The sequence below is a fragment of the Heterocephalus glaber genome, unplaced genomic scaffold (genome assembly GCF_053883595.1).
Source record: "Heterocephalus glaber isolate CG9 unplaced genomic scaffold, H.glaber_assembly_v1.0 deba00000470, whole genome shotgun sequence".
NCBI lineage: Eukaryota > Metazoa > Chordata > Mammalia > Rodentia > Bathyergidae > Heterocephalus > Heterocephalus glaber.
This window is the reverse complement of record NW_028258145.1, coordinates 28,188,515-28,202,417: the sequence shown is the minus strand read 5'-3', so window position 1 is coordinate 28,202,417 and position 13,903 is coordinate 28,188,515. Positions and strand designations below refer to the sequence as shown.

The 13,903-nt window shown below is 35.3% G+C and overlaps 2 protein-coding genes and 1 pseudogene across 4 annotated transcripts in view; 1 reads left to right on the top strand and 2 right to left on the bottom strand.

Moving 5' to 3' along the window:
• The window catches only part of Sema4f (ssemaphorin 4F), a 170,699-nt gene that overhangs the window by 18,030 nt on the left and 138,766 nt on the right, over positions 1–13,903 (top strand). The window lies entirely within an intron of this gene.
• The window catches only part of M1ap (meiosis 1 associated protein), an 89,859-nt gene that overhangs the window by 61,388 nt on the left and 14,568 nt on the right, over positions 1–13,903 (bottom strand). The window lies entirely within an intron of this gene.
• Positions 5,431–5,565, bottom strand: LOC147829818 (U2 spliceosomal RNA; annotated as a pseudogene).

Below are 13,903 nucleotides of genomic sequence, written 5' to 3'. Positions count from 1 at the left end.
TGATATGTTTTAAGTAAATATCTAGATTTGAAAATTCTAAGTATAAGTAGTTGCTAAAGATGTACCTTCCAGCATATTTTAAATATCAACATTTAAAATAAAACTAGTTGTTACAGTTTTTCAACTAGTTATTATGACTCTATGTCACTCTTAGAAATGTAATGCAATGGAATCTAAATATCATGGTGATTTGATCCTCACATTATTCAATTTAAAAAGTACTGAACAAACTACTCTTCCTTCTTGTCCTCTTCCTCCTTTTTGGTACTGGGGATTGAACTCAGGGCTGTGCACATGCTAGGCAATTACTCCACCCCTGAACTACATCCCCAGGCCCTTTTAGTTTTATTTTGAGATACAGTCTCACTAAGTGGTCTGGGCTGGCCTCAAACTTGTGATCCTCCTGCCTCAGCTTCCCAAGTAGTTGGGATGACATTTGTGTGCTACTGTGCCACACTCAAGCTGTCTGTTTCCTTCTTTCTCTTTCTCTTCTCTTTTTCTTTTTGTAGTTTTCAGAGATTGAATCCAGGATCTTTCATATGCTAGGTAAGTGATCAAGCTCTTCTTTTTTAACTGATGGAAATTTATAGTTTCCTTTTCTCCTTGAACTCATATTTCCATTATACTTTCCCTTCAGAGTTTTGTGATAATGTAAAAGAATTTTATGCTTGGCAATCTTTTATTGATCACTGTGTCATAGTTCTTTGTATCAAAAATATCTCTGTATTGCAAGATTTCTAAATATTCTATGAGCATGGGCTATAAGGGGTAATCTTGACTGAGTCATTATTAGTATTATTATTCAATATAATTAATCAAAACAACACATTTCCAATTTTGGGAAATATTATTGGCACAAAGCATAAACTTTAATTAGAAATGTACCTCTGAATAGTATGACCAGACTGGGCTCTTTTGTCAATTAGTTCAGGTCTGTGTGACTAAATTACTGCATGAATGACATAATATTCTTTTTTTTTTTTTTTTGAGACAGGGTCTCACTATGTAGCCCAGGCTGGCCTCAAACTCATGGCAATCCTCCCAAGTGCCGGGATTACAGGTGTGAACCACCATGCCTGGCTGAATGATATAATATTCTGTATAAATTTTATTTCTATTGTTATAGTGCTAAGAAAAGTTATTTTCATAAATTTAAGATATCAGATTGTCAAATTCCTTCTAACTTATATGCCAAAACCATACAAAGAGCTACCAATAAAAATGGCTTCTAATGTTCTAGCAAGTGCTACTCAACTTGGTGTTCTTTTCATTTTAAAAACAAAAAATTGGAAACCACCTGGTGGCACAGACTTTTTTTTTTAACCCAGTCATATTGCTATTCTTGTTGTTTCAGCTTTAGGTGTTATCTGATGAATTCCAATCATAGTCTATGAAAATTTGTTTCTCTTTTTCTCTTCTGCCCCCATATAAACCAACATAGCTCTCCTTGTACACCTCACTCTCATTCTCTCAACACTTAGTTTTGATTTTGTTCTGATCAGCATTCAGTTTATTTCATTATGATTGTATAAAATCTGTTGACATTTGAGTCATGTAATATGCTGTTACTTTTCTTTTTCCATGCATTTTTTGTTGGAGTAGACCTTTTTAATATGCAAACTTTTCTGTCACCATTTAAATTCTAGGTATTTTAATCTAATTAAAACAATTGTTTAAATCTTTTTTTCCACATATTAAGACACTTTGGTTATTTTATCAATTTCTTTTTTCTGAAAAAAATCTTTCCTGGGGTGAGAGCCTTCTAGCCTGCTTCCATTTGGACTGTTTTCCTTCTCTGCCAGGTGCACTGCTACAAAGAGGAATCTTTGTTTATCATTTCTAGAGTTCCCTTTCAGTGCCTTTGTGTTGAATTTCCTGTTTTCTGGACCTGACATTATTTCCTTTCTTGGTTTATTCTTTCATTTTTGTGAATATATTCTTTAGAAGTTCACAAGAAAGGGTTCATAGCAGAAAGATTTCTTTAAAAATATATATTTAACACATAGTTGTACATATTTATGGAGTACTGTGATATATTATTCTCTCTATATAATATGTGACGATCAGGGTAATGGGCATATTTATCATCTTAAACATGTATTTGTGGGAAACATTCAAAACCCTCATTATTACTTAGAAATATACAAATGATTGTTGTCAACCACAGTTACCCTACTGGGGAAAATTTTTTGAGACTTTGTATATCAGAAAATATCTTATTCTGCCTGAATACTTGATCAATAATTTAGCTAAATAGAAAATTCTGTATTAGATATGATTTTCCTCAGAATTTTCAAGATCTTATTTTATTGTCATCTAGTCTCCTGGGTTGCTTTTGAGAAGACCAAAGCCATAATGATTCTTATTCCTTTATAAAAGAACTGCTTCTTTCTCTCTCTCTTGAGTCTAATATGATTTTTAATTTTGTCCCTAGCTTTCTGAAGTCTCAAGAATGTGTCTTAGTGTTACTATATTTTCAATCATTGCTTTGGGCACTCTATGAGCCCATTTAATCTAGAAACATATTATTCAGTTTTAGGGAAATTTTTTTATCTCTTACATGAATTCTTCTCTTGTATTTTCTCAATTCTTCTGTACCTTTCATTATTTGCACGTTGGAATTCTGAAACTAATTTATCAGTTTCCTTATGTATGTTTCTCCTAGTCTCCATATCTTTTGCTCTTCTGGAGTTAAACTTTATGAATACTGACCTTTTTTGTTTTTCAGAGGAATTTATTTTATTTTATTTATTTATTTTTTTGTACTGGGGGGATCAAACTCAGGATCTTGCACTTGCCAGGTGCACAGCACCAATGACCTACATCCCCAGCTCCCAGAGGAATTTATTTTACTCAATTTTTTTTTCTTCATTTTTTTGAAGGGTTTGGGCTCTCTCTCTCTCTCCTTGGCTCTATTTAATTCTTTTTTTCTTCCTGTTTTTATTTTTTCCTTTATTTTGCTGTTCTTTCCTTTTTATATATTGAGTTTTGTTTTGTTTGTTTTGATTGTTTGAGACAGGGTCTCACTATGTAGTTCAGACTGTCCTTAAACTCACTATGTAGCCCAAGCTGGCCTTGAACTTGCAGCGATCCTCCTGCCTCAGTTTCCCTAGTGCTGGGATTACAGGCATGCCCCCCTCCCCATGACTGGCTATATACTGGCTATATATTGAGTTTTTCAATTATCATAATTTTAATTTTCAGGAGCTCTTTTTTTTTTTCACTGAGTATGAAAAGCAGCCTGTGTTTATTTTATAGATAGAATATGGTCTGTATATCTAAGCACATCAATGGTAGCTTTTATTTTTACTGAGTTTCTTCTTGAACAGTCTGTTTCCTCCAAGTTGTCTTTAAAAAAATTTTTTTTTTGTTTTATGTTTCTTTTGGTGTCTTCTATGGTGTAAATGTGCCCACCAAAAACTCATGTTGAAATTCATTCCTCATTGTCAGGTAACAGGAGGCAGGACCAAATGGGAACATTATAATGTATACCTAAAATGTACCAATGAAAGAATTTAAGCAAAAAAAAAAAAAAAAAAGAGGTGACTGGGTCATGAAAGCAAAGCCACTTCTGCATTCTTGCATTATTGGGCTATTAAGGGAGTGGGTTGGTTATCACAAGAGTAGGTCTGTATAAAAGCCAGTTTGACCAACTCTTGTGAGACCCCTCTTCCCATATGATGTTCTGTATCACTTCATGGCTCTGCAGAGTCCCCGTTACCAGGAAGGCTTGGTTGGACTTTCTAGTCTTCAGAGTTGTAAGAAATAAAAATTTTTCTTTATAAATTACCCAGTCCCAGGTATTCAGTTATAGCAACAGAAATGGATTAAGTGTCTAAATTTCATGTTAGAAATTTCCTAAATTGTATGTTGATCCTAAATTGTATGTTGGTCCTTACTTTCCCATTTCTTCTTCCTCCTGAATAGAAGACAGGAATAAGGGACTGAGCTAGAGCAGTCTATATCATAGGACAGTGGCTGTGTTGCAGATAGTACTAAGATCGAGCAACAAGTTAGAAGGAATAAGGTATCCTATTGATTGCAAAGTTTCCATACCAGTCATAGATTGCCTAAAATTATTTGGGAATTGAATTTCTATCTTATTTAAGCCACTTTTGTTTTAAGGTATCTATTAAGGTGGAATCTAATTTTTTTTTGACAGGGTCTCACTATGTACTTCAGGCTGCCCTTGAACTCATGAGGTAGTCCAGTATATCCTTGACCTCACTACGATCCTCCTGCCTCAGCCTCCTGAGTGCTGAGATTAGAGGCAGGCTCCACCTTACCTGGCAGTTGAATCTAGTACTCTTAACTGATTCAATGCCTTTTAAAATGTTCCTCTACTAATGGGGCCTGGTGGCACATGCCCAAAATCCCAGCACTTGGGTAACTGAGGCAGGAGGATTATGAGTTCAAGGCCAGCCCAAACTACATAGTGAAATCTTGTTTCAAAAAACTAACCAAACAACCAGAGAATCTCTTATTTTCTTTTTGTTAGTGTCTTGTGAAAAACCAACCATAAAAGTATGTTTCTAACTAACTATGTTAACAATAGTTAAAAGGCTATATTCTTTTGCATTTAAATTTTCTAAAACAAAAGCATGATTTTTATCATAAAAAAACATTAAATAGGGCAATGGGGAAAAAAGAAGAATCATGATATAGTATGTACAGGTATGAATTCCCTATGATGAATGTGATCATTATGTATATCAAAAGTGTACCACTAAAATTAATAAAAAAGAAAAAAATCACTAAATATATTTTCAATATTAAAACAAAAAGTTTAAATTGTCTCCTATAATTTTTTGTTGTTGTTTTGAGATAGGGTCTCTCTATGTAGTTCAGGCTGGCCTTGAACTCACTAAGTAGTCCAGGCTGGCCTTGAACTCACAGGAATTCTCCTGCCTCAGCCCCCTGAGTGCTGGGATTATAGATGTGCACCACCTTGCCTGGCTTCTTGTGTAATTTTTAAAAATTAAAAAAATAGGATGCCCTCCTGAATGTATCTTTCAGAGGAGACAATAGCTTTTGAAAAAGGGACATAATCTTGCAGCAAGGTTTGTAAAGACTGTATTTGGCCGGGGATTTAGCTCAGTGGTTCAGGCACCTGCTGTGCAAGCACAAGGTCCTGAGTTCGATCCCCAGTACCAAAAAAAAAAAAGACTGTATTTGAATACTGGAAAATCCTGCCAAATGCAGTGATTTTGGCAGTATCAATATTGATCTGTTCCTTTTGACAATAATCAGACAGTATGATCAGTAACTGTTTCAGGACATTCCTAGTTCAAGTAAGTAAAACCAAATACTCAAGTTAGAAGAGGAGGGTATTTCTTATTTGCTATCATAGGAGGTTATGTGCCTAATTCATCTAAAAGTTTGCATCATTAAAATATAAACTAAACAGAATGTAGGATAAAATACAGGTATGCTTTGTACCCCTTGAAAATTGAATCTGATCTTTCAAGAGCTTACTTCTAATAACTTTGATTCTGGAAGTAATTTAAAAATGCACGCTTTGCATAAATATTACACTTGATCTTAGCCAAAAGGCCAAGAAGCGATTTCTTTGCATAAATATTAATTGCCTAGGATTTGAAAAGCTTCTATAGTTTGGCCCAGACACAATTTCTATATATCACAGGATGACAGATTGATGACTGCATCTGAAAGTCCTATATTGTTTTAAGCTTTTTTCCTTATGAATTGCCTTGGCAACATTCTTACAGGAACAATTTAAATTGTTCAGAGCTGAATTCCACCCAAACACGAAACTACTGGGGCCAGAGACCAGTGGGAGCTTAGGTAAAGATTGTCCCGAAAGGCCTCATGTGCTCATAGGTGGGACTTTTGGAAGGTGATTAAATCATGGGGGAAATACAGCTGACTTGTTAGGAAGTGAGGTCTGGTTGGAAGAGGTAGGCTACTGAAGGCATGACCTGGAAGGGTGTATCTCTCCCTGGCTTCTCTTTTTACATTCTGCTTCCTGGTTACTATGATGTGAGCAGCCTCTCCTCTGCTATGCCCTCTGCCATGCTATTTTGCCTTGGAGCTGGCTGACTGTTGACCAAAATAAACTGTGTGCCAAAATAAACTTCTCCTCCTTTAATCTATGGGTGTCAGATATTGTGTCTCAGAGATGAGACAGTGACTAAGACAGATTTTGGTACTAGGAGAGGAGCTGGTCCTGTGAATATTCATGACTATGTGGTTTAAAAGCCTTTGGAACTAGTTTGTGGGAGGAATTTGGAAAGGTTTGGAAAGGATTTTGGAAAGGAGATGCCAGCTAGAGAAGTCCTAGAATGCTGTAAATTGAGCTTTGATGGGAGATTCTTTTTGAAGCTCAGATCAAAACGTTGATAAAAATGCAGATGTAAAGACCATGCTTTAGTAGGTGTTGGATTCATTTTTCATGTTCTCTTTGTGTTTTCAAGGTATCTCTGAGTAATTTGTCATTGATATCACACCAGTCCTGTCTTCTAATTGTGACACTCTCTCCTCACATAGGTTGTTTCTGCTGCCCATACTTTCAATAGAATTTTTAATTCCCTGGATTTCTGTTTGGTACTTTATGATGGCCTCAAATTCTTTGCTAATTTGGTCATTCATGTTTTGTATCATTTTGTTCAGCTCATTTCGTTTTTTTTTTTGGTACCAGGAATCGAACTTGGGACCTTGTGTTTGCGAGGCAGGCAATGGCACCACTAAGCTAAATCCCCAGCCTTCATCTACTTTTTAATTAGTGTCCTCTGAAAACTTGCTGATTGTTAATAAAATCCATTATTTGTTTAAATTATATCTTGAGTTGGCCAATCACCTTATTAATTTGTTTTTTCATCTCATGTTTTATCATTTTTATTAATTTAGCTGTATGGCTTTAAATTTCCTCGCTCTAGATGTCCCAGGGATCAACTATGGGAGAGTTGGGAGTTTCTGGAGGCATTTTTTTTTTCTTTTTTGGTACCAGGAATTGAACTCAGGGACTTGTGCTTGCCAGGCAGATGCTGCACCACTGAGCTACATTCTCGACCTCTGGAGACATTTTGTTGCCTTGTCTTCTCATGTTTCTATTGTTGTTGAAAAAAAATTATTACTATTATTATTTTTTTGTGCAAGAGTTTGCAAGTACTTATAGTAGAAAAACTTTGTTGCTAGTATGGCAATCTCTTTATTTATTTATTTTAAAATTTATTTTCCAGTACTGGGAATTGATCTCAGGACCTTATGCTTGCCAGGCAGGTGTGGGGCCACTGAGCTGTATCCCCAGCCCCGGCAATCTCTTTGGTTCATGTCTACTTTTCATTGACCACACTCTGGTTGTGGTTAACTATAGGCCTTTGCCTCTGTCCCTAGACTGAACTACCTCCATTAATTTAGGAGAGGAGAATGCAGTGTTATTGGTTCAGCACTCAGTTCTCCAAGAATGAATTGCAGCATTGTTAGTTACACACAGGCAATCTGGATATTGGTATGTGGAGAATATCTATTAGAAGCCACAACTGTGTCACCTCAGCAATAGTGACTAAATTAGCAACAACAATAATGGCCTCAAAGACAAACTGAATATTGACACATCATAACAAACAATAACGTACTACTGTTAACCACAGAAAAGAGATCTATAATTATTGTATAACTATAAAACATACCAAATATTGACATATAGTAAATATCTACTAAATGCAACAACTATATCCCTACTAACAATCAACAGTAATAGCATATAGTTAGCTATTTACACTTTGATTTCTCATGCCAGAGAAACAATGCAGAATTTAAATGTGTCTGATTTATTTCACTTAAGAGTATGGTCTCAAGGTGCATCTATTTAGATAGAAATATCTCAAGCTTATCCTTCTTTATGGCAGAGTGGTACTCTATTGTATAAAAAAACCCCACATCTTTTTTATCCATTGAATGGTTGATGGGCATTTGGGCTGTTTCTAAGATTTAGCTATTATAAACTATGCTGCTATAAACATGAGTATGCATTATTGCTGTGGTATGATGCTTTTAATTCTTTTGAAAGATACCAAGAGGGGACCAGCTGGCTCAAATGAAACCTCTAGTTTTAGTTTTTTGAGGAATCTCCACGCTCATTTCCACAGTGGCTGCATCAGTCTACACTCCCACCAAACAGTGGGAGCCCCACCAGCATTTGTTATTGACTGATTTCTTGATAACAGTCATTCTTTTTGGAGTGAGATGGAATCTCAGTGTTGTTTTAATTTGCATCTCTTGAAAGACCAGTGATGTGGAACATTTTTTCATATATTTATTTCCTGTTTCTACTTCCTCATCTGAGAAGTGTCTGTTCATTTCAGATACCCATTTGTAGACTGGGGAGTCAGAATTTTTTCAGTTCTTTATGTATTCTAGATATTAGTCTTTTGTCTGAGGAACAGCTGGCAAACATTTTTTCTCACACTGTGTGTTGTCTCTTTACTCTGTAGGTAGTTTCTTTTGCTGTACAAAAGCTTTTTAATGAGATTCCAGTTGTTGATTCTTTGTGGTATTTTCCGTGCAATGGGGGTTTTGTTCACAAAGTCTTTGTCTACACCAATGTCTTCAAGAGTTCTACCTATTTTATCTTTCAGCAGATTTAGTGTTTCTGTTTTAATACTTAGATCTCTGATTCACTTTGATTTTATTTTAGTGCATGGTGAAAGATATGGGTCTAGTTTTAATCTTCAACACGTGGAAAGCCAATTTTTCCAGCACCATTTATTAAAGAGGCTATCTTTCTTCCAGTGAGGGTGTTTGGCCCCTTTGTCAAAGATGAGATGGCTGAGTATATTTGGAATTGTTTGTGCATCTTCTAATCTATTCCATTGATCCTCGAGTCTGTTTTTTTCTCTTGCCAGTACCACGCTGTTTTTTTTTTTTTTTTTTTAATCACAATAGCTTTGTAGTATAATTTCAAGTCAGGGATTGTGATGCCCCCTGCCTTGCCTTTGTTGCCCAGAATTGCTTTTGCTATTATAGGTCTCTTTTGGTTCCAAATGAATTTTAGGTTTTCCCTAATTCTATGAGATATGCAATTGGCATTTTGATTGGGGTTGCATTAAATTTGTGTAACAATTTTGGAAGTATGGCCATTTTCACTATATTGGTTCTTCCTACCCAAGAACACGGACTATCTTTCCATTTTCTGGTATCCTCTTTCATCTCCTTTTTCAGAGTACTGTAGTTTTCAATGTAAAGGTCTTTTATTTCCTTCGTTAGATTGATTCCTACGTATTTCATTTTTGGGGGTGCTATTGTGAAAGGTATTGTTTCCCTAATTTCTCTTTCAGTAAGTTTATTTGTGTACAGAAATGCTATTGATTGTTGACTGCTGACTTTGTATCCAGCCATGACACTGAATTTGGTTATTAAATGTAGAAGTCTTTTGGTGGTTTTTGGGATCTTCTATGTAGAGTATCATGTCATTTGCAAATAATGATGATTTGACTTCTTCCTTTCCTATCCTTATTCCTTTTACTTTACTTTTATTTTATTTTATTTTATTTACTTTTTGGTACTGGGGATCAAACTCAGGACCTTGAGCTTGCGAAGCAAGTGCCGGAACCACTGAGCTAAATCCCTGGCCCTATTCCTTTTATATTTTTTCTCTTGTCTAGTTTCTCTGGCTAATGTTTCCAGAACTATATTGAATAAGAGTGGTGGTAGTGGACGTCCTTGTCTTGTTCCTGATTTTACAGTGAAATCTTTCAGTTTTTGTCCATTTAGTATGATGTTGGCTGTTGGTTTGTCATAGCTTTTATCAGATTGAGATAAAGATCATCTATATCAATTTTCTGTAGCGTTTTTATCATGAATGGGTGTTGGACCTTGTCAAATGCTTTTCTGCATCTTTTGAGAGGATCATATGGTTTTTGTCCTTGGCTTTGTTAATATGGTGTATTACATTTATTGATTTGCATATGTTTAACCATCCCTGCATCCCTGAATGAATCCTATTTGGCCATAGTGTATAATCTTGTTTTGCTGTATTCTGTTTGCCAGTATATTAGTGAGGATTTTTACATGTATGTTCATTAGGGAGACTGGCCTTTAGTTCTCTTTTTTGGTTGGATCCTTCTTTGATTTTGGTATCAGAGTAATGTTTGCTTCCAGGAATGAATGTGGGAGGTTTACTTCCCTTTCAATTTCATTAAACAGTTTTGAGAAGTAGTTGAATTAGGTCTTCTCTAAATTTCTTGTAGAATTCAGCAGTGAATCCATCAGGGCCTGGGCTTTTCTTTGTTGGTAGGTTTTTAATTGCTTCTTCAATTTCATTGACTGATATTGGGTTATTTAGAACTTGTATATCTTCTTGACTCAGATTTGCTAATTCATATGTGTCTAGGAATCTGTCCATTTCTTCTGAGTTTTCCATCTTATTAGAATACAGGTTCTTGGAGTAGGTATTGATGATGTTCTGGATTTCTGCAGGATTTGTTGTGATGTCACCCTTTTCATTCCTAATTGCATGGATTTGAGTATTTTTTTTCCTTTTTTGATAAGGTTGGCTAAGAGTTTGTTAATTTTATTTAACCTTTCAAAGAACCAATGCTTTAATTTATTGATTCTTTGTATTGTTTTCTTAGTCTCATTAATTTCTGCTCTGATCTTTGTAATTTTCTTCCTCATATGAGCTTTGGGCTTGACTTGCTTTTCTTTTTCTAGAAGCTTGAGGTTCAACATTAGGTTGTTTATTTGAGCTCACTCTGTTTTTCTGGTATGAGAATTCACCATTATACATTTTCCTCATAGGACTGCTTTCATTGCATCCCATAAGTTCCAGTATGTTGTATTGGCATTATCATTTAATTGTAGAAACTGTCTAATTTCATCTTTAATTTCATCTGTGACCCATTGGTTATTCAGGAGGATGTTATTTAATTTCCATGTGTTTATGAAGTTTTTCTGGTTTCTTTTATCATTGATTTCCAATTTCATTGCACTATGGTCTGATAATATACATGGGATATGGGCCGGGGATTTAGCTCAGTGGTTTCACCACCTGCTGCGCAAGCTCAAGGACCCAAGTTCAATCCCCGGTACCAAAAAAAAAATACATGGGATAATTTCAATTCCTTTGCATTTCCTTAAGCATGTTCTATGAGCTAGTATTTGGTCCACTTTGGAGAAAGTCCTGTGTGCAGTTGAGAAGAATGTGTATTCTGATGTTGTGGAGTGGAACACTCTCTAGACATCTACTAAGTCCATTTGTTCAAAAGTTTAGTTTAGTTCTGATATTTGTTGATTTTTTTTGTCTAGTTGATATGTCTATTTGTGACAGTGGGGTTTTGAGGTCCCCCGTTACAACTGTATTAGTGCTTATTTGATTTTTCATGTTCATTAATATTTGTTTTATATAGTTGTGTGTGCTGGTATTTGGTGCATTTATATTTATGACTGTTATCTCTTCCTCTTGGATTGTTCCCTTTACAAGGATGTAGTGACTTTCTTTGTCTCTCTTGATCAGTCTTGGCTTTAAATCCATTTTGTCTGCAAATAGAATAGCTACCCCTGCTTTTTTCTAGGTTCCTGTCACACGGTAATGTAATAATGCATTTCAGTTCTTTTTTCCCCCTCTTCCCTCCATCACTTTTATTTTGCCAGCATCAGATTCATTTACTTATAAGTTCTTAAAAAGTTAATTATCATATATACAGATCAACAACTAGACTAACAGGCCAAAAAACATATAAAACAAATAAGACAGTTATACTAAATCAAGGTACATTTTTAGATACTGGATTAGCCAATAACTTTTTTCCTCTCTGTCTTTTTTCCTATTATCTATCCTTTATTTCACACTTTATATATATACTGAGTTTTTCATATAAGAGAAATTATGCTATATTTAAGCTTGTGTATCTGATTTACTTCACTTAACATAATGGTGTCAAGCTGCATCCATTTTTCTACATATGATTCAAGTTTACCCTTCTTTACAGCAGAGTAGTCCTTCATCATGTATAAATACCACATTTTCTTTATCCATTCATCTGTTAATGGACATATAAGCTGTTTCCAAGAGGTAGTTATTATGAGTTGTGCTAATATAAACATGGGTATGCACACTTTTTATTCTGTGTTTCTTTTTGAATTAAATGTATTTCTTGCACACTGTATACTGTTGGATTTTGTTTCTTGATCCATTCTGCCAATCTTTTGATTAGAGAATCAGGACCATTCACACTGAGAGTTATTAAAGAGAGTATTGACTTATTCCTATCATTGCATTATTTTTCTGTTGCTGCTTTCCATTTTTTCCCCCATTTGCTTAGCTACTCATCCTGCCAGGTATAGTCATTCTTTTTGGCTTATTGGCATTGTTGGCTTCATTGTTTCTTTCTAAGAGATCCTTGAGAATTTTTTGTAATGCTGGCTTGGTGGTCATGAATTTTTTGAGATGCCTCTTGTCATGGAAATACCTTACTTCTCCATCAATTTTAAAGTAAAGTTTTGTAGAATGCATAAGTCTGGGTCAGAAGTCATTATCTTGAAGCACTTCACTCCAAGACCTCCCGGTCTTTAAGATTTGTGTACAGAAGTCTGCTGTAATTCTAATGATTTACCTGTATATGTGATTTGTTGCTTTTCTCTAACAGCTTGTAAGATTTTGTTCCTGTGATGGACTTCTGGTACTTTGAGTATAATGTAGCGTGGAGAGGTTCTCTTTTGATTATGGCTATTTGGAGGTCTATATGCTTATCTGTATGCTTATTTCTCTCCTTATATTTGGGGAGTTTTCTGCCATTATTTTTGTGCACAGGTTTTTAATGACATTTGTTTTGTCTTCTGATTTTTCACTTATTCCAATTCTTAGATTAATCTTCTTTGTATCATCTAGCAGTTGTTGGATCCATTTTTCATGTTCTGTTGGTGTTTTTAAGGTGTCTTTGAGTAGTTGGTCTTTAAAGGCATCATTATCTTCTAGTTCCAAAATTCTGTCCTAACATTGGATGGTTCTGCTGACCATACTTTCAGTATGATTTCTAATCACCTGCATTTCTGATCGAAACATCTTCATGGACTCTAATTCCTTGGTAAACTGGTTGTTCATATTTTGTATCATTTTGTTTAGCTCATCTAGCTTCTTATTAGTGTCTTCTGAAATCTCCTGCATCTTTTTGGTTATTACTTTGATTATCTGTTTAGTCATATCTTCTCTAATCCTGCTAGATACCTCTTTGAGCTCTTTTCTACCCTTCTCTGTTATTCTTTTGAGAAATTTGGGTGCATGGCTTATGCTATTCTGCCTCTAGGTGCCCCCTGGTTTGACTTTGGGGAGTTGGGAGTTTTGTTGCTTTTTCTTCTCATGTTTCTACTGTTTTTATTTGTTTGTTTTGTTTTGTTTTGTGCTGAAGTTTGTGGATGTTTATAGTCTAAAGACTTTGTTGCTAGTATAGAAATCTCTTTAGTTGCTTTTCAGGGATGTACTTTGGGCGTGACTAACTATAATCCTTTGCCACAGCCCAAAGATCTGATCACCTTGGTTAATTTGGGAGGGGAGGATAGAGTGTAGTTAGCCAGCCCAGCAACCAAGTTCTCTGCCAATGTACTCTAGTATTGTTAGTGTCATAAAAGCAACTTGAATGTTGGCTTACAAAGAAATAGTGACAATTATGTGACCCTGTTAACATCAAGTGAATTAGCAACAATGCTCTATTTTTTTTTGAAAGTAGCTGTTGACAACTTTCCTAATTGCTTTTATGGGAAATGACCAGTTTAGATTTTTTTGAGACATAGTCTTGCTACATAGTTTAGGCTGGGTTTGAATTCATTCTGTAGCCCAGGCTGGTCTTGAACTAATGGCAATCCTCCCGGTCAGCCTCCCAAGTACTGGGATTACAAGTATGTGCTGCCATGCCCAGCCAGTTGAAATACTGTATCTCTTCTGAAGTCA